General features: G+C 45.4%; 1 protein-coding gene across 1 annotated transcript in view; it reads left to right on the top strand.

Annotated features, from left to right (window-relative positions):
* Nucleotides 1–1,072: 1,072 nt before the first annotated feature.
* The window catches only part of LOC126162159 (uncharacterized), a 352,513-nt gene continuing 332,972 nt past the window's right edge, over nucleotides 1,073–20,613 (top strand). Inside the window, exon 1 of the mRNA XM_049918470.1 lies at nucleotides 1,073–1,130. The gene's annotated coding sequence lies outside the window, so the exon portion shown is untranslated. The remainder of the gene's footprint in view (nucleotides 1,131–20,613) is intronic.

Below are 20,613 nucleotides of genomic sequence, written 5' to 3' on the forward strand. Positions count from 1 at the left end.
ACAGTAAGTTCCAGATTATTATTAACTACGACATTTGTTATTTATTGTATTTTATCTGAATACCTGTGACGAACAGATCAAACTTGAGTTTTCGTATAGCTCGCACATTTTAAGATATGGTAACAGTTGCTTAATTACTAAGTAGTAAGTAGTTTCCATTTCTGTTGTTTTTAATTTCAACATGTCGTAATTTTTGCTACTCTCCCCGTTTCCCTACAAAGTAAGCATAAGGGCGCCCCTGTGAATCACGGACAGTTTTATTGTTAAAATTTTAAATCATACGTTCCAAAGAGAATCGGGTAACAATGACAACATATAATCTACACTTCGCGAAATTGTCATGACAGAAAGTGTGGCCGAGCGGTTCTAGGCGCTTCAGTCTGGAACCGCAAGACCGCTACGGTCGCAGGTTCGAATCCTGCCTCGGGCATGGATGTGTGTGATGTCCTTAGGTTAGTTCTAAATTCTAGGGGACTGATGACCTCAGATGTTAAGTCCCATAGTGCTCAGAGCGATTTGAACCATTTTTGAAAATGAGAGATGCTCGAATTCAGGCGAATGCACCTTTCTTTAACGGAGCATGAGGAGGAGAAGGGGGGGGGGGGCGATGTTAGTGGCACCTGCAGTACTCTCCGCGAAACACCGTGTAATGGTTTGAGAAGTATAGATGTAAATGTAGATGTGGACACTATACGTGCTCGAATGCAGTGGTGCTCGTATATTACAATGCAGTGGCAGATTCCTGTAGGAAATAAGTAACAGAAATCGTAGTTTTCCGATGTCGAAACATCGCTTAGCATGTTTCTGATGTTTGCTGTCGGGGTTGTTTCTACGCTGTGTAACTGGCTCCAAGAACTCGCCAACGAAGCGGAGCCATCGGAAATCGGATGACGAAAAGGTTGTCGCTCGTTAAATGTGTGTGAGCGTCCGTTACAGCAAATGAAACGGGGAGTGGAACGTACGGAGGGCGCCGGGTAAATAATTGAGTCTACCTGTAATCAATATGCGAACGCGCGTCCGATGTGCGCATGCGCGCAGGCAGGTGTGTCAGCGAGCGCGCCAGTTGCCGGCAGTCACGGCGTGCTGCCTGTGGGACGCGTTGTCAACAACGGCAGGCGCTGCGGCCACCAGTAAGTACCGCCGCCGCGCGCACGCGGCGATGTTGTTGTGACTGCCAACAACGTATGGTCACACGGCTGAAAAGCCTGCACCCTTTATTATCCGAAAAGCTATGTCTGTGTCAAGCACGGGATACAATAATACATAAATATCTAACACAACGAATGTTATTTACTGTTTTGTGTTGTTGTTGTTGTCGTCGTCTTTTGTTTCCCTTTTGTACTATAAGATCTCTGGAAGTGTCTGGGCTCCCCGTATGTGTGTAATGGTTGCTTTTATCTTAGCAACGTCGAACGACGACACACTATGTGTGCATCTATGAAAATGGCTACCAAATCAAAGAATTCTTTTCTTAGTATTAATACTAGGACACAGCAGTAACACTTTGAACTCGTGTGACGCTAAAACATGTAACGACACCTTAACCGTTTTAGCGTGTTCATTTTAGCTTCATTGTTTTTTATCGTTTTAACTTATGTGTCTTTAATTTACTTTTACTAGGCTAGCCAGCTGGATGTTTAAAACATCTTCCAGTCACTGATGACCTTTTGCATTAATTTAATTGTGGCGAGACTGTTGATAAATGAAGTCCCAATGATTATTTTTGTGCAAAAGCCCTATTGTAATCAGTTATTATGAAGTCTGGACCATCAAAGCAATAATCACCATTATCATCTTCTGGTGACATTACTGTATACATGGTTCATGGGAGAATATTGCCAGATCTTTGAGGGAAAGAAAAACTAAACACTACTCAGTGGTTCAGGAGAGAATTAAAGATTGTGATCTGTAGTAAGATCACTGACATGAAGGTGACTGATGTGACTAGAGAAGACACTGTCAACGAAAACGAGCAACAGAACACCTTGAACAAAACATTCACTGTGGAACTGCTGTCTGCAAACCTATGGGTATAAAGAAGCTACTTCAGTGGTGCAAGGAATAGCCTATAGACTATGGACGACCGAAAAATAGAAACATGTAACGTGTCTGCTTTTACATCTTTTACTACACCAACTTTTGTTTATATATGAACAATACCAAGGGAAGAGTGTAGTCCGAAATGCCTCATTCCAACGGCTAAGAATTATTGATGTTTGAGTTATCATGTTATCTTTAGCGGATTCAATGAACAAAGCGTACGACACTACTTTTTTCCTATAGCGCATACATTATTGCCAATAAGGAACATTAGAACACCCCATCCATAAAGATGAAATAATACATCTTTAGCATCCACGATCTCTGAATCTGAAGACCATCGTGTCATTTTGGTCCACATTAGAAACGCAGTTGTTACACTATCATCATCCATACTGTATGAAGAACTTTATTTGCGAGGTGTGGGTTAAATGGGCAGACATAAAGCACGTGTATATTGGAGTGGTCTGGAGAGTGTGAGTACCACCTCACTTTGTTGGTAAGCCCTCAATGAAATGGTTTACCGTTGCCTTTTCCGACTTGCAGATAACAAGTAAAGTAATTGCGTCATTTTGGACCGTTGTGTTCAGGGTTTCTGACGTGTGGTGTTGTGATTTTAAGGATGAGTACTGAAGTTCTGAGAGAGTTGGTTAACAATAAATTAGCTATTGCTGTCAAGAATCATAATGGAAGATGTCAAGCACAATGTCTTCATCCGACAGATCACATCCGCAGTATTTTATGGTCTTACTCTCTTAATAGACGGCAGAAGTCCCTGAAACCTAACACACGGACGTTTTGGAAATTAAATTAGGGTTAGGATCTGTTCCTCCTTAAAAAGCTCAAAATATCTTGTGAATTGTGTAATTATCGTCTGTATTCAACGCAAAGTGAGACAAATTATGACTCCAGAAAATAAGGACTGTAGAGCGTTTCTATAAATATAAAAATTACTTTTACAGGAAATTCCCAATAATGCAAATATATTCTGTGATTGATGTATATATTGCAGGTCATTTATGTGGCAGTAGATTTATTATGTTATTCTTCTTGAGTTGTTAATTTATGTTAATTATATTTGTTAAAGTTACAATTACGGAAAAAATTGAGTGTGACAATTTCCAATCAGACTTTCTAATTAAAGTTATACACTTCAGTGTAGGATATGCAACAAACTGAAATTAAAGGATTAGGTGTGTCGTCTGGAGGGGTACAACAGATACACGTAATAAGTGATTTACACATGATTTTGAAGAGACGATGATTTAGAGCTCCTATAATTTTTTCTTGCGGTGGCGTTCTCGCTTTCCGCGCACGGGGTCCCGGGTTCGATTCCCGGCGGGGTCAGGGATTTTCCCTGCCTGGAGATGACTAGGTGATGTGTCGTCTTCATCATCATCATTCATCCCCATTACGGTTGGAGGAAGGCAATGACAAAGCACCTCCGCTAGGACCCTGCCTAGTCAGTGGTGCGGGTCTCCACCATTGTGCCCCTACGCTCCTCGGCGTATGGGACCTCATCATCAATTATTTGGAAAATCATTGTTCTCTCATATCTGTACTGTCACTGCGTTAAAAATCCAGTTTCGGTAATAAACAGACCATCCTCAGGTATAATATGACGTCTTAATCAGATGCATAACAAATCATAACTATTAACAAGCATCATGCCATAAATGAGCCTGCTAATTCAACTAAAATTATGGGGCGGATACTGCAGACAGTCGATCTGTGGCGAAGCACACAGCCACAGATATACTGTGGGCTGTATGTGCTTCATAATTATAGTTGAATTAACATGTTGCTTTATGGAATGATGCTTGTTAATAGTTAAGATTTGTTGTATGTCTGATTGAGATGTCACATTATACCTGAGGATGGTCCGTTTATTAACGGAACTAGTTGTTTATTTAGTGTATAATATAGCTGTGGCAAGCCATGATTTTTCCTGTAAATGGTTTTATTTTCACATGAATTATACATTTTGGACTGTATCTAAATGTTCAGCTGTTTGCAACATCAGTTCTACATCTACTTCTAATGTTTAATCACATCTATTGAACCAAAAAGACCTAACCTCTTTATACCATTATCTAAGATTTAAAAACAAACTCATCCAAACACTATTAATAATAAACTCAGGATCACTTTCCCGGGTGTTAGTTGTTAATGACCTTTGAGAGAAATTGTAGATTGGCGAACGGACATGTGCTGGAATCCTACAGTGTGTCGGTATCGGGTATCCGCAGGCTTCGGCGTTGCATCTGTGAGACGAAGCATCTGTAAACAAGTTATGTTACTTGCGTCTATGCTGCAACCAGGCCATGACAGGTACTAGCAGTGCATCCACTGGTGCCATCACTTTCTTCCTTCTGAGAAGAGATACATGAAGCTCAAATCAAAATTCTTCTCTGAGGGCCTTGCTCTAAAAATACTTATCTGCATACTTCGCCCGTGACGTATATCCAGAGGATCTTGTATCAGTGAACAGGTGTCTATATCTCACTACTAAACACAATTGGTGAATCTGTCCTATTGTGAGTTTTACAACATACAAAATCGCCCTAGGAAAAATGTTACAGCAGGTACACTATCTGATCAAATCCCGAATGCGGAGCTGACCACTAGATGTCACGAGAGGCAGGCGACGCAGATTAAAAGGAGGCGGGGAGTGTTGCGATGCCAGGAGAGAGACAGTAACAGCAGCAAAGGTCGTCAGGAGAGTTCAGTGACTTCGAACGTAAACTAGTCACTGGAGTAACAGCTCCATCAGGGACATATTAGTCATTCTAAAGCCGTTCAAGTCGACTGTTTGTGTTGAGATTATAAAATCGTGAAGGAAGAAAAACAGCCAAACCAAGACCAGGCAGAACTCGTGTACCGACGGACAGGAACTGCCGAACATTGCGAAAGTTGGCCGGAAAAATTCAAGTGTGAAATCAGCGGCAGTAATCACTCGAGAGTTCGCAAGTGCTACCAGGAACACAATTAATGTGCATAGATTGCAAGATTGGGGTACAGTGTTCGAGCAGATCCACATAAGCCACGCATTTTTGTAGTCAATGCAAAGCGACGTGATGCTTGAGGAGGTGCAAAGAGCGACGCCACCAGACAGTGGACGACTGGAAACGAGTAATTGGGAGTGATGACGGATACTCCGCGGCAGTCCAATGGAAGAGCTGAAGGTTGGCAAATTCCTGCAGAACGTTACCTCCCGTCATGCGTAGTGCCAACAGTGAAGTACAGGGGAGGTGTTTATCGGTTTCCTTATTGTTCTTAAGAAAACGCTAAATGCGGAAGGACTAGAGCACATTTTACAGCATAGTGTGCAGCGTACAGAAGACGAACAGTAAGGAGACGATTCTAGTTTGTAACAGCGTTACAATGCATCCTCTTATAAAGCAGACGCTATAAGGGGATGGTTTGCGGACAATAGCGCTCTTGAAATGTGCTGATCTGCACAGAGTCCCCACCTGAACTCAATGGAACAACAATGGGATGAGTTAGAACATCGGGCTTCGTTCCAGAAGGCACTACTTTCTCTGGTTTCGGCTCTTGTCGGAGCATGCTCTGCAATTCCTCCACAGACACTCAGACACCCCACTGAAAGTGTCCCCAGCAGATTTCAAGCGATCGTAAAGGTGAAGTATGGACACACCGCATATTAACGTACAGTAGTAGGTGTCCGGATACTTTTGATCAGACAGTGTATGTATGTTACGTCATTCCGTGACATAGATGACCTAATATGGCTGCAGTGAAGTTCCAGCTCTTTACCTTCATCGGTCTGTTAGCAAAGGAGCTCACTCAACTTGAAGAAATCCATTTTCAGTATCTTATACTAGACAGGATGTCTCTCCTAAGATTCGTAGGGCGCATTTTCTCTGGTGTTTCATTAGATATCTCCAATTTAGCTTTTACGTTATGTAACTGGAGTAGGCTCTCAAATACTGCTCGCCACACGTTTCAGGTTACGCGCCTAGTGGCTTTGTCTCCGATAAAAATAAAAATTAAAGTGGAATATCACGTGCCCATTCGAGAGAGAGTGTCAAATTAGTGTAACACTTATTTGTTTTGTCGATATATATTAACAGGGATAGTAAAACAGGGAGAATAACGAGTACTCCAACAGCACCCATGTAGCGCTGCAGCAAGGAAGTAGCAGACAGTGTGGGGCAAGGCGGCGTGCAAGTCTTCTATTGCGAATAGAGAATGAGACGAGACAGCACTAAGGAAGGTACGTTCCTGGTTCTCTCTCGACACTAAGCTACAACTATCATTTTCTTTGGTTTTCACTCGTGTTCTGCTTTCCTATTCTCCCTTGGCATTATGACATCTTCGGATCGAAAAATTTCCCTGTTTTGGATATATTAGTGTCTGATTGCTATCACTTTTTCTAATGTCACTACAAATGTCTATGTTCTATTTGATCTCTCAGTTGCTTTGTAGTATGAGAAGAGTGCTTGTGGAATTTGGTGTCGAGTTTTGCATGTATTTTTGTTCTCTTTTCTCAGTGCTTTTTGTCACTTTAGACTTAGTGTTTTAAGTGTGTAGGGAACTCTAGGTTTAATAACGAGGTTATGATGAATGTTTTCTTTGCTTTGTTATGCACTTATTTTGACAATTACGTCGCGTAGGTCATATACTGTGTCCATTTCTGTTGCTATTACAACCGTTATCATCATCGGCAGCCTTGCAACCGATCTAGTAGATCTAGCTGACGACTAATCGATTTTATTCCTCGTGTAAAGAGCAAGACGGTACCATGTATTATCTCTCACAGTTCGGCATAAAAGAACATCGACCTTGCCGTTACAGCTCCTTGAGAAAGTTTACTATTTTTTCCCTTAAATAATGACGTTTGTTGTTTATTCGAAATTAATAAGTAACGATAGAAGTTAAATTATTTAAAAGGTGCATATGTTCGTAGCGTTTTTCCATAAGTTCATTAAACATAGATACAGAGCCACACATAAGAGAGACTTCAGTCATCAACAATATATTCTATATTCTCCTTCACTATTTGCAACAGTCTGCCACCGAGAGGGTAACTTTCCGATTGCGCGACTGTAGAATTCATGTGGTTTTGAGGCGAAGAACTCGTCGAACCATGCTCGGGGCGCATTTTCATGTGTAAAGGAAGTTCCCTGAAGACTGTTCGACAGAGAGCGGAAAAGGCGAATGTTTGAGGGCGCAAAATCAGGTGAACAAGGTGGGTGCGGAATAACATCCCAACCCATTTCCTATATAGTGTTCTTTCTGTGTCTAGCAGAATGCGGATGGGTATTATCGTGTAGCAGCATTACGCAGCCTTGCTGGTCGTAGTTTTGGATAGCCTCTGAAAGACGTCTCAGCACTTAGGGGGATAAAGTAGATTGGAAGTGCGTAGATTCGATCGTAGTTGGTGGCTGCAGCGCACAACTTATGCACAAATCACAGTAACGTTAGCTAAATAGTAAAACAGTAGGTCTGCCTCAGCATCGAGCACCGACTGCAGCAGTCCTGAATTCAACACAGTTGTCAGTTTGGAGCTGCTGCACGGAGGAAGAGCTTTGTGATTTGCATACGCAGATCGCCGGCGCTACCTTCCGCCAGTTGACACGAATCTTCAACTCATACTGGATTCGTTTTCTCCTGAGGCATGAAATCCCCAATAGTCTCGTAGCTCAAAAATTGATGACCAACTCAGAAATATATACTGCATGTAACATGCCCCAGAAAAATGATTTTTTCCAAAATACAGAAAATCTAATTACTTTAAATAGTTTTTCTTGCAGAACCAACGTAAGCACAATCTACTACCACTGATAAGGTACAAATCGGGGACCTGGAAGAAGGAGTTGCCAGTAAAAAATCATTTACCCAAATAAGCAGATTTATTTTATTTGACTCAAAGTCAGTGTTGCTCTTAACAAAAATCTACACAACTTTATTGCTATCAGGCCTAACACTAGTACATAAGAATTGCTCCACCTGCACTAAAAGAATTTATAAAAACGTGCATTAGTATACCCAATTTACAATAAGCATCTGGCTTCCCACCAAGTCTAACACGCACATCGCCTATCAAGATGATATAAGTTTTTAATTTTTCCAAGGCATTAAACTAGCCGTACATTGTAACTACAACATTTGAAAAACTCTCATAAAGGATGTAAACAGATACAACACATTCAATAAAAAAAATTGACAACAGACAATAAAAAACTTTCAGAATGCTAAATAAGAAACAGAAACACTTCTTAAACCCAGTGACAGTGGACAGTGATAGAACCACGGGTTATAATAACTTGAGTACGTAATGCCCGCAGTGCCAGTCATAATATAACACAAAAAATATTTTTTTATGTTCTGGCGGGGAAGGTGTAACCATTACAATTGAAAACACAACCAGTGCCAGACAGTTCTGCAACGACCCAGGAAGAGTAAATGATGCTTGGCAGTTTAAATAAAAAGTTAGCTGGGGTCAATCTTACAATCGCCGTTCATGGAAACGTACACTCTGCCTTGGTAGAAAAGTAAGCACAGCGCTTTTTGTTTTAAAATGTTTCTTGCCGGATTTAATTTTCTGCAGTGCCCTACTCGCTGTGTGGTAATTGCAGAAGACAACTGCTAGCGTTGTACGAGCAGCTGCTCCCAGTATGCCATTAGCCGAACCTTCGGACTACTGCCTGTTCATGCTGAGATCTCCTTAGATGCGCAGTACCGAGCACGTCTGCTTCAATAGTGCCTCATGTTGACAGAAGACAGATAACGGTATCTGGCTTCACATCCAGTATAAGAAAACCACAACTGTGGCTCTATCGCACAGTTGTATCATGGCAGTTATACTAAACGAGGAACATACACTGAGAGCGAGACTGCGCACGGAGTCTGGGGCAGACGGGGCGGTAGCGCCCTCTAGCGGGTCGCTATAGCACTCGTTGCTAGGTAACAACGTGCACGAAACAATAGAAGGAAGACCCCTAATCGATAGTGTACATGAAATGTATACGCAGTTGCGAATATGGATAACCATCAGCTGTATAATGGAATGACGGCAATGGAAATTTATGTCGGACCGGGACTCGAATCCAGAATTCCAGCTTATAGCGAGCAGTCGCCTTACCATTTTTATTTATTTTTTTTTATTTGTACCGGCCCGAGATTGGAAACCGGGTCAACTGCTTACTAGACAGTTGCTCTGACCACTTTTTTTATTTATTTAAGAGGCGTGAGGCAACAGACAAAAAGGGAAGAAGGTGCGGCGGGGGTATGAGAAGACTTGCAGGCAACTGCCTGGCAGATGGAGCGAGGAAGCACACTGGGCAGGGGTCAGCATGCGAGGCCCGGCCACCGTGTCCTCGGCAACACTACCGGGAAGAAGCGCCCGAAAGGAGGGCAGAAGCCAAAGAGGAGGGTCAGTAGAGTTGGGGAAATAACCAGCGAGCTCTGGTATGGTGCGTAAAAGAAAGGAGGCGCGTTTCCAAGCGCCTACTCCACTGTGGGTTACGATATAGAAAGTAGCGCGGAGAGTCTCAGATGTCAACAGGGGGGACGGGAGTGTCGTCCGCCTGTGGCACCATCCAGCTGAACGGGGGTGACATAAAGATCGCGTGTAGGTAATTGGCGAAGAAGGCGAGGTAGCGCGGTCGGTGCTCGACTTCACTGCGGGCGGTTTGTAAAGTACTGGCAGTAGTCAAGGCGTGATTTGTCACCATCATTATACATGTAGGCGATCGTCCACCCCTTGACCCATACAATCGCATGATTTTTGGTGGCGGGGAAATAAGAAGACTCAGGATGGATAAAAGTCCATGGGTCAATCGAATCCGGCAGAACGCGGAGGTAACAGGCAACGAACTGTCGGCCACGTTTCCAGACGTTGCTGGTGGCAGCACGTCAATTGGTGGACAACATCATCCATGAGGTGACAAATTAAACAAAGCGGAGAGTCCGTTAGTCCGATGGCGTGAAGACGTTGATTTGTGGCGAATTTTTTCCACATGCGACGTGGTACCATGTTGCCCGGACTTGGGAGGGAATGCTGGTGAATATGACGCCAAACCGTGAACCACCGCTTGATGGATGTTTGAGTTCGATGTTGTTGCTGGATATGCAACTAAGCAGCGTGGTGTAAAAATCTTTAGGTCGAGGAGAACGCTTGTGAAGTCGACGATGAAATCAGAAATATGCGTCAGATGGTGCTTGATGTGTCCGACTGGTACTGGTGGCGTTATGGTCGCGGGCACAAGAATTTCCAGCACGCTACGCGTAAGGGAGGGGCACCCGTTCCACTGCTTGTGCGTTGTGGACATGTACAAGAACGCCGCTTGGAGTTTTACATTGACAAGTCCGAGGCCTCCCGCTCGGGAGGGGGGGGGGGGGGAGTGATCGTTTCCTAACGGACCTTAAAGAGGGTCAAACCAATAGTTTATGGCAGTGGACAAACATATTGAAACAATGCGAGAAATGCACGCTTGCACGTAAACGCAGACGCTAGCCAAGCCTGCAGGTTGAGCTTTACAAAGTCCTCAATACTTAATAAGTGTTCAGTCGGCTCAGACAGTGTTCTGTGTAGCCGTGAGTGCATTATGTCCGAGATCAATGAATCCGGACGTGGCAAGTTTTTGGTGCTCTTGTGGTGGATCCTTCAGTTACCAACGTAGCGAAAGTGTTTGGTGTTTGAGAAGGCATAGTCGGCCGAAGTGGCCGTGCGGTTCTAGGCGCTGCAGTCTGGAACCGCGAGACCGCTACTGTCGCAGGTTCGAATCCTGCCTCGGGCATGGATGTGTGTGATGTCCTTAGGTTAGTTAGGTTTAACTAGTTCTAAGTTCTAGGGGACTAATGACCTCAGAAGTTGAGTCCCATAGTGCTCAGAGACATTTTTTTGAAAAGGCATCGTGCCGAAGATTGAGGTATTGGACACGTTGTAAAGAGTCGTGTCGGCGGAGGAGATTTTGTCGCACCTCCGTGCCGATAATTTGATGTACACGCCGAAAATTGATGGCAGCGGAGCGGCGCACGGTGGAGGTGAAAATGATAACCAGGTACCGCAGTTGCTGTACGCACGCGAGAGGTGCTAAGTCGTCGTGTGAGCGGCCGCTTCCAATGACCATCGCCGTGGATTTAGCCACATTCATGTTACTGCCCGCTGCAGTTCCGTACGTTGATATCAAATCAATCACAGTTTGTTTCATTCCGTGAGCGGACCCAGAGGAGGAGGTCCTCCGCATACGCACGACACCGAAAACTGTGCTGTCGCAAATTGAGGCCAGAAAGGTGGCTCGTCAGACTCCCTATGAGTGGCTCCAGGTTTATGGCATAGATTAAGGCCGAAAGTGGGCAAACTTGCTTGCCGGATCGTCGCTGGTCCCGCCACACGGCCATTGACCTGAATCGCCATTTAGCGGTGCAGTACAGGCGCCGGATGACATCGATAAAGGAGGGTGGAAAACCTATTGGGCTCATTACTGAGAACAGAAAACGATGCCGCACCTTGTCGACTGCGTTGTCCAAATCAACGGCAACCACCGCGGCGCGGAGTCTGCACGTCGCTGCCACTGCAATTAAATCACGACACTCTCCTGTGGCCGTTTGTATATTAACTGAGCTACCCCGAGTTGTCTGTTACGGTGATACAATGCTAGGCAGCTGTGTCCACGGTATATTTATCATGAAGATGTAGCAGAAAAGGCAGCACTTTGTTACCAAGAACGTTGAAACAAATGTCCTGGTTGGAGATCTGTGATGTTTTAGGGATAATGGATATTCTTCGTACCATGACATGGGCCCACTCATTCAAGCTACTGCAAACGTGAGTTGGGATGTATATTTCAACACTCTTGGTGACAAAGTGCTGCCTTTTCTGCTACATCTTCATGATAAGTACGCTCTTTACTCTCCCGATTTCTAAGATGACAACAGCCGTGAACACAGCTGCGTGCATACATTCCTGGTCTGACAGACATTTAGGCACTCCATCGCACATCGACTGTTTAGCTACATCACCCGATCCTAATCCCACGGAGAATTGCTGGGACTAATTGCAACGGCGGGTGAAACACAGCAGTCAACATCTACACAGTTTTGTAGTTCTGCCGGATATTACCGCCAATGAATGGCTTCAGCTGGAAACTGTATCCCTGAAGAAACACGTGGAACCTCTGCCTCCGCGAACTGAGGCCATTATCGAGCCTAGAGACAGTGCTACTCCACGTTAGCGGCATGTGTCCTGGAGGTGACCAACTCTTTGTCCGATCTACACGCTTCTAGAGCCTGAAGATACTCGTAAATTCTAAAAAAATTCTGCAGGTGATGGACAAAAATATTGAAACAATGCGAGAAATGCACGCTTGCACGTAAACGCAGACGCTAGCCAAGCCTGCAGGTTGAGCTTTACAAAGTCCTCAACACTTAATAAGTGTCAGTCGGCTCAGGCAGTGTTCTGTGTAGCTGTGAGTGCATTATGTCCGAGATCAATGAATCCGGACGTGGCAAGTTGTTGGTGCTCTTGTGGTGGATCCTTCAGGGAAAGTGGAAAATCATCCGCTAAGACACAAGATCACAAAAGCGTGCGTTGAGTGATCGTGACAGACGGTCAATGAACTGCAGAACTAAATGTCGCAATCGCATACCATGTACTCGTAAGTACCAAAAAAACTCAAATGTTAACCCCATAAGCAGGAATTCCGGAACCCATCGCCAGTGATGCAAATCCTCGCAAACCGGGAAACGTGGTGTCGAAATCATACAACGTGGACTGTGCAACAATGGAAGAAAGTCGTTTGGTCGTATGAGTCCTATTTCACACAGTTTCCAACTTCTGGTCGAGTTTACGCGCGAAGAATGGAACATCGTGGGAGCTCGTTTATGATACGGGCAGCCGCATCGTGGTATTTCATGGGCCCCATGGTTAAGCTGCGAGGGATCACGTGACCATTTTGGCTGATCAGATCCACCTCACGGTACCAAGTGTTCACCTGTGGTGACGTTGTGTTCCAAGAAGACAGGACCCCTCTTCACACAGCTCGCTTCGTCCAGGATTGGTTTTCTGAGCACGAGGATCACACCTCGCCACCACATTCACCAGATATCAGTATTTTTGAGCTTTTGTGGTCTGCTTTGGAGAAAAGGGTGTGTAATCGCTATCCACGTCCATCATCGTTACCGGAACTTGCCACTAGTTTGCACGAATAATGGTGTAAGATTCCCGTGAAAACCATACAGGACCAGTGCTTATTCTCTCGGAGACGAATGGAAGATGTTTTGAATGAGAATGGGTTTCCTACACCGTATTAGGCATAGTAATGTGTTGTGTTCCTGATGTTTCTATATTTTTGTTCAAATGTGTGTGAGATCTTATGGGACTTAACCGCTAAGGTCATCAGTCCCTAAACTTACACACTTCTTAACTTAAATTATCCCAAGGAAAAATACACACACCCATGCCCGAGGGAGGACGCGAACCTCCGCCGCGACCAGCCACTCAGTCCATGACTGCAACGCCTAAGACCGCTCGGCTAATCCCGCGCGGCTTCTATATTTTTGCCCACCCCTTGTATTTCCATCTCATGTTCGCATAAGGAAGTTGGCGGCTCGTGTGGATAGATACTTTTAAAGACTGTGGCACTAGTTTTTCTTCGTTCTATAGCATAACGTAATTTAAAAAGTAAGCAAATCAATTGCTGTCTAATGTAATTGTCTATATGCTACAACAGCTATCGTAGTTTAGTTCTTGATGTACATTAACGCTTGAAGTAAATTAACGCTTTTTCGCTGTCTCAAAAGCAACCACGTACGGACATGATAATCGGTACCAGAACTTGCCGCTACGCGGGAAAGGAGACGTAACGGATGAGTTTTGCCTCCGCTGCGAAAGCTCTCCCACGAACACTCGCAGACGCTAATTAGTGGAGGCATCTGTGTTCACATTTTCGCGCTTTGCGTGTTTAGTTCTCAGGAACTTCAGTGAATAAACTTGACCTCTAAATTTTTGGTTAAACATGCCTTGATTGCGTGTTAATGTAGTGTTTCTCTTGCAGTGTTCTTAACTTGACAAAGTGTCTTTTCCCTCTTTTTTCGTTGCAGATTTTTCTCTTGAATACAAAGTAGCTACATCATATAAAAATGATAAATTAACACTGACTTTTATGTTCTTGATATTACGTGCTCATTAAAATCTGTGGGTGTGCTGTGGCTTGCTGTGCACTCACGACGCTATCCCGTTCTCAATTCCTTTGTATCTCTGAAGTAGCCAGAAGGGTCCAGTTAGCAGACGCATAATACCAATTTTAAGACACTACAGTAACAAACAATCCCTACAAATATTATTCAAGTTAATTTCAGGTTGCTCACGAGGGAAAGGCCTCAGACCCCGCCATCCGATTCGGTTCGTATTTGGCAAATCGCTTGTGTACATTCCCAAAATGGAAGACCCTTAAGATATTTTGCATCACTCCCCCCACCCGCCCCACCCCTGTCTGTGACAGACCCACCCTTAAAGTTTATGATGCGACGAGTCAGTTCAAAATTGACGGAATCGATATATAATTTCATCCTCATACACTCTAAGACAAAAAAAGGGCATAACACGAAGGAGCTATGCAAAATTGTCACAAATTGATATTGTTACAAGTATCGACGGAAAATGCAATATTTTGTCTTTGGAAGCCGATAGATGATTTCGCCGCGGAGCTGGGAAGGATGGTAAATAGAGGACATGTTGATACTAGGATGTAGAGTCTTCGCGAATTTCATTTGCGTATTGAGTTGGACAGTAATTATGCCTCGTATACAGGCGAGTGAACAATATACACCAATGTTAGCATTTGAAAGAGGACTTGTAGTTGCGCTCAAACAAGCAGGTTGGAGTAATCGGCGAATCGCTCGACATGTGAATAGAAGCGATGTCACTATTCGACGACGTTGGTAGGCATGGGTGAGCCATGGTCGAACACAGTGTCAAGAAGGAAGTGGTCGACCGAGAGAGACGACAGAACGCGAGCACCGAGGACGTCAGAAAGGCATTCAGAGCCGCGGATTCATCATGCGCAACTCGTGACCACAAAGATCATTAATAGACGGCTCACAGAAGGGGGCTGAGCTCACAACGACCCTGAAGGGGGCTGAGCTCACAGCGACCCTTTCGCCGACTACCGTTGACCTCTGGACAACAACAAACCCGGTCGCAGTGGTGTCGGGCACATTCGGCAAAGAATCTCATTGACTAGAAAATTGTCTTTAGTGGTGAGTCCGGATCCAATAACCAGCGAAGACGTGTCAGCAGACGGCCTGAACAGTGTCGAAAACCAATCCAATTGTCACCCGCCATACTGCCAAACAAGGAGTGTTGGTCTGGGGTTCCATTTCTTTTCATAACTGGACCCCTTTGTTTGTCATCCGCGGCAACCTTACACTTAAGTCGGCGATAGTCTACGCCCCGTTTTGTAGCCCTACATGGCAAGCCACTATGGGCTTACATTTCAGCACACAGTGGGAGTTTCTGCACCTTGTCTCAGAGCTTGCCTAACCTTGCCTTGGAACTTTATGGATATGGCCCTCCAACTAGCTCGAGATTTTGTCGATCTAACCCGCCAATTGGACAAAATTTGGCACGGTGTCCCTCAGAAGGACATCCAACAACTCAATCAATGCCAAGCTGAACGACTGCTTGCATAAGCGCCAGAAGGTGGACCAATGCGTTACTGACTTGCTCAATTTCAGAAGCTCTTTCTGTTGAATAAATCATCTAATTTTTTTCTGAAATTGTAATCATTTGTTTGGCTGCACATTTATATCAGATCTACCGATTCCTGCTGCATTTAGGTAATTCCTTCGTGACGTGTCTCTTTTTTTGTCTTAGTGTGTATGTGGTGTATGCAAACGCACATTTTCCTATAAATCGAGAAAAGAATTTTTTTTACGTCTGCCATTTACGTACACCTAAGGTAAACTGTGCTCTCTGAAGGCGCCCCTGGCGTAACGACGAAGACATCTAGAGAGGGAGCAGAGAACCTGTGTTAGAGTCCACGTTTTTTTTAATTTCTAGCCGGCCGCGGTGGTCTAGCGGTTCTGGCGCTGCAGGTTTAAGTAGTTCTAAGTTCTAGGGGACTTATGACCTAAGATGTTGAGTCCCATAGTGCTCAGAGCCATTTGAACCATTTTAATTTCTATTTTTTCCGTATCCAAATTGGTAGGTTCAAATGGCTCCAAGCACTATGGGACTTAACATCTGAGGTCACGAGTCCCCGAGACTTAGAACTACTTAAACCTAACTAACCTAATGACATCACACACATCCATGCCCGAGGCAGGATTCTATCCTGCGACCATAGCAGCAGCGCGGTTCCGGACTGAAGCGCCTAGAACCGCTCGGTCACAGCAGCCGGCGAAATTAGACAGTTAGAAACAAAATATGTTACAAGAGAGATGAACTAACCATAAACGAAACAAAGTGACTTGTCGTGGCAATGGCGGAAGGGGTGAGGTACCGCACCAACCAGTCCGCCCGACGGCAGCGCCAGTTCGGTTCGAGCTACGGGCACTTGCAGCAGCCCAACTCCAGCGCCTGTGCAGCGCGAAGTGTTTTGTATGTGACATTTTTCCGCCATTTTTCTTCACACTTCCTAAACATTAATTCTGTACCAAGATATCTGTTCTTATGGGCATAATATCTGGCATGTCCTGCACCGCAGGTTATTTAGGATTTCAGCGGTAACTCATGCTACCCACCCTCCCCCCCCCCCCCCCAATCTGCCCATCACCTGGTAGCGGTAGCTCTCTCCGGGTTATCGCTGTAGCTGGGCGGCCTTACACCTGCCTCCTGTGCCCACAAATATTCAGCATGAATCAGCCATCTATTAGTGAAAACCCTATTAAATTCCCTACAATAGTTCCTGAGATAAGCCTTCACACACAGACGGAAAAAAGCGGCGGGGGACTTAAATTTATATTGCGGGTGTTAAGAAAAGTTACTTTGAGAGGTGGGCCAAAACAAGGCCGGGCGGATTCGTGCCGGGCGGGCTTCCAGTACGTTGGTCCACTGGACTACTGGTTGCGGGAACAGTTGAAATCTTTGGTGTATGCAAGCCTCATTAATGTTCACAAATACAATAGAAAACATTTTTTAAATAAAGTCACTGCGCAGAAGGTACTTAAAATATCATTTACTGCGACTGTAATTTCGACACGTGGTAATTTTCAAGCATTGTGGGACGTTTTAAACCGCAGAATAATATTAAGCCGCGACGTGCTGAACCATAATGCGCAGCAGTGTAAATGCAAACACATGTGGTACTGTAAATACACTCCTGGAAATTGAAATAAGAACACCGTGAATTCATTGTCCCAGGAAGGGGAAACTTTATTGACACATTCCTGGGGTCAGATACATCACATGATCACACTGACAGAACCACAGGCACATAGACACAGGCAACAGAGCATGCACAATGTCGGCACTAGTACAGTGTATATCCACCTTTCGCAGCAATGCAGGCTGCTATTCTCCCATGGAGACGATCGTAGAGATGCTGGATGTAGTCCTGTGGAACGGCTTGCCATGCCATTTCCACCTGGCGCCTCAGTTGGACCAGCGTTCGTGCTGGACGTGCAGACCGCGTGAGACGACGCTTCATCCAGTCCCAAACATGCTCAATGGGGGACAGATCCGGAGATCTTGCTGGCCAGGGTAGTTGACTTACACCTTCTAGAGCACGTTGGGTGGCACGGGATACATGCGGACGTGCATTGTCCTGTTGGAACAGCAAGTTCCCTTGCCGGTCTAGGAATGGTAGAACGATGGGTTCGATGACGGTTTGGATGTACCGTGCACTATTCAGTGTCCCCTCGACGATCACCAGTGGTGTACGGCCAGTGTAGGAGATCGCTCCCCACACCATGATGCCGGGTGTTGGCCCTGTGTGTCTCGGTCGTATGCAGTCCTGATTGTGGCGCTCACCTGCACGGCGCCAAACACGCATACGACCATCATTGGCACCAAGGCAGAAGCGACTCTCATCGCTGAAGACGACACGTCTCCATTCGTCCCTCCATTCACGCCTGTCGCGACACCACTGGAGGCGGGCTGCACGATGTTGGGGCGTGAGCGGAAGACGGCCTAACGGTGTGCGGGACCGTAGCCCAGCTTCATGGAGACGGTTGCGAATGGTCCTCGCCGATACCCCAGGAGCAACAGTGTCCCTAATTTGCTGGGAAGTGGCGGTGCGGTCCCCTACGGCACTGCGTAGGATCCTACGGTCTTGGCGTGCATCGGTGCGTCGCTGCGGTCCGGTCCCAGGTCGACGGGCACGTGCACCTTCCGCCGACCACTGGTGACAACATCGATGTACTGTGGAGACCTCACGCCCCACGTGTTGAGCAATTCGGCGGTACGTCCACCCGGCCTCCCGCATGCCCACTATACGCCCTCGCTCAAAGTCCGTCAACTGCACATACGGTTCACGTCCACGCTGTCGCGGCATGCTACCAGTGTTAAAGACTGCGATGGAGCTCCGTATGCCACGGCAAACTGGCTGACACTGACGGCGGCGGTGCACAAATGCTGTGCAGCTAGCGCCATTCGACGGCCAACACCGCGGTTCCTGGTGTGTCCGCTGTGCCGTGCGTGTGATCATTGCTTGTACAGCCCTCTCGCAGTGTCCGGAGCAAGTATGGTGGGTCTGACACACCGGTGTCAATGTGTTCTTTTTTCCATTTCCGGGAGTGTATATCCACTGTACCATCATATACCGTGCGAGCACACTTTACCTTCAAAATAACCACGTGGCGAAATTGCAGTGGCAATAAATAATACTGTATTTTAACAGCCTTAAGCGGAATGACTTATGCATTTTAAAGCCAATGTTTACTAGACATTTTTTCTTGTTTTAGTGCAAAGATCCTATGCCTAAAGGTTGTTGGTGTTCCTGGGAGACGCCATGTGTACACAGGGTATCACACCTATGAGTCATAAGGCGCAGTTTCTCCGGTGTTTTGGCAAATACTTGCAATTTTGTTTTTGCAATGTATAGCTTGAGTTAGCACAAACAAATTCTGGTCATCACATCTTTGATCCGAAGCCCAGAGTCGATGGAAAGCGTCGGTTTGTGTCCCATTACAAATAAATAAAAATCCTACGAGCCCATTCGATAACTGCAGTCCTAAGTTAGTCTAGTACGATATTCGTGCTATCGATGACGTGTATTAACAGGGAGAGTAAAACACAAAGAATAACGAGTACTCCAATAGCGACTGCGCAGCGCTGCTGCTTCGTGGTAACAGTCAGCACGGGCCAGCACTGACCCCAGCTACACATTGAAAAACCGAAACTGCAGACATCTGCCGAAACATCGCAGCAAATACGCCTGACGACTCTTAGGAGTGACACCCAGTATATATGTACGAGGTGGTCTGAAAAGCTTGCAGGGGTTTTGTAGAGTAGGCTATGCTGGGAAATAGTCGTTAAGAAAAATATTCGATACGCTGCGCCACTTCCGAGTTAATTAGCGTTGAAGTAGCCAATCAGGAAGTTGTGCGCTCAAATTCAAGGGCCACGCTATAGACGGTGCCGCGAAACGTGTTCTTCGTTTGGTTTCCTAAAAGCGAACAAGAGAGCGATACAAAAATTGGTCATGGGACGGTCGTAAGGATTGAATCCTGTATATGTCTCAAGATGGTAGAGCCATAACGACTGATATATCTGAATAATTCCATTCTATTACAGTCGCAGACGCACCGATAACGTGTAACGGAGACGCTCTGAGAATGTAAATGGGAATCTGTGCAAGAACGGCAACGTTGTTACCGCGAAACGCTGTTGGGGAAATTAAGAGAACCTATATTCAAGGTAGACTGTGTGACGTCTCCGCAGCAAGCATGGTAAATCTCTTATGAGCACAGGATACAGATTAGGGCGCGTTACTTATTTTTCCTTCGCTCAATTCGCGAATAGAATGATACAGAAAGTCGATGATATTGGAAGGAAATACTCACCACCACACAGTCTACAATGGCATGTGGAGTCAATACTTCATGTCTGTCGTAAGTCGTCAGATCAAGTTTTAGTAGTGCTCCGTCACACATTTGGAATTTCGTTCTAGCAGTATGTAAATGGAGCCAGAGCAAACAAATGCTGATCGGTTTGCCATCATAAACTAAATATCTTGAAAGCGTAATTTTACGAACGTATTCGACAGAGTAGTCCTAATCACTCTAACGCAATAATAGATTTAACGAAGTGGTCCTTAGGACAAACCGTAACTTCGCCACGCCTACCTCGCCTTGAGTGCCGGGCTGCGCTGCACTGTTTGCTACCGTGAGAGTCGCTACTGGAAACTACTCTTTCTTCGTGTTTTGCTTCCCTCTCAATACATATCACTAAACTGAATATCGACCTAGGCTGATGTAGGGCTGTTCTATCTCATGGGCCATTAAAATACGCCGCGCGGAGTGGCCACGCGGTTTAAGGCGCCATGTAACGAATTGCGCGGCCCCTCCCGCCGGAGGTGCGAGTCCTCCCTCGGGTATGTGTGTGTGTGTGTGTGTGTGTGTGTGTGTGTGTGTGTGTGTGTGTGTGTTGTTCTTAGCATAAGT

The sequence above is a fragment of the Schistocerca cancellata genome, chromosome 2 (assembly GCF_023864275.1).
Source record: "Schistocerca cancellata isolate TAMUIC-IGC-003103 chromosome 2, iqSchCanc2.1, whole genome shotgun sequence".
NCBI lineage: Eukaryota > Metazoa > Arthropoda > Insecta > Orthoptera > Acrididae > Schistocerca > Schistocerca cancellata.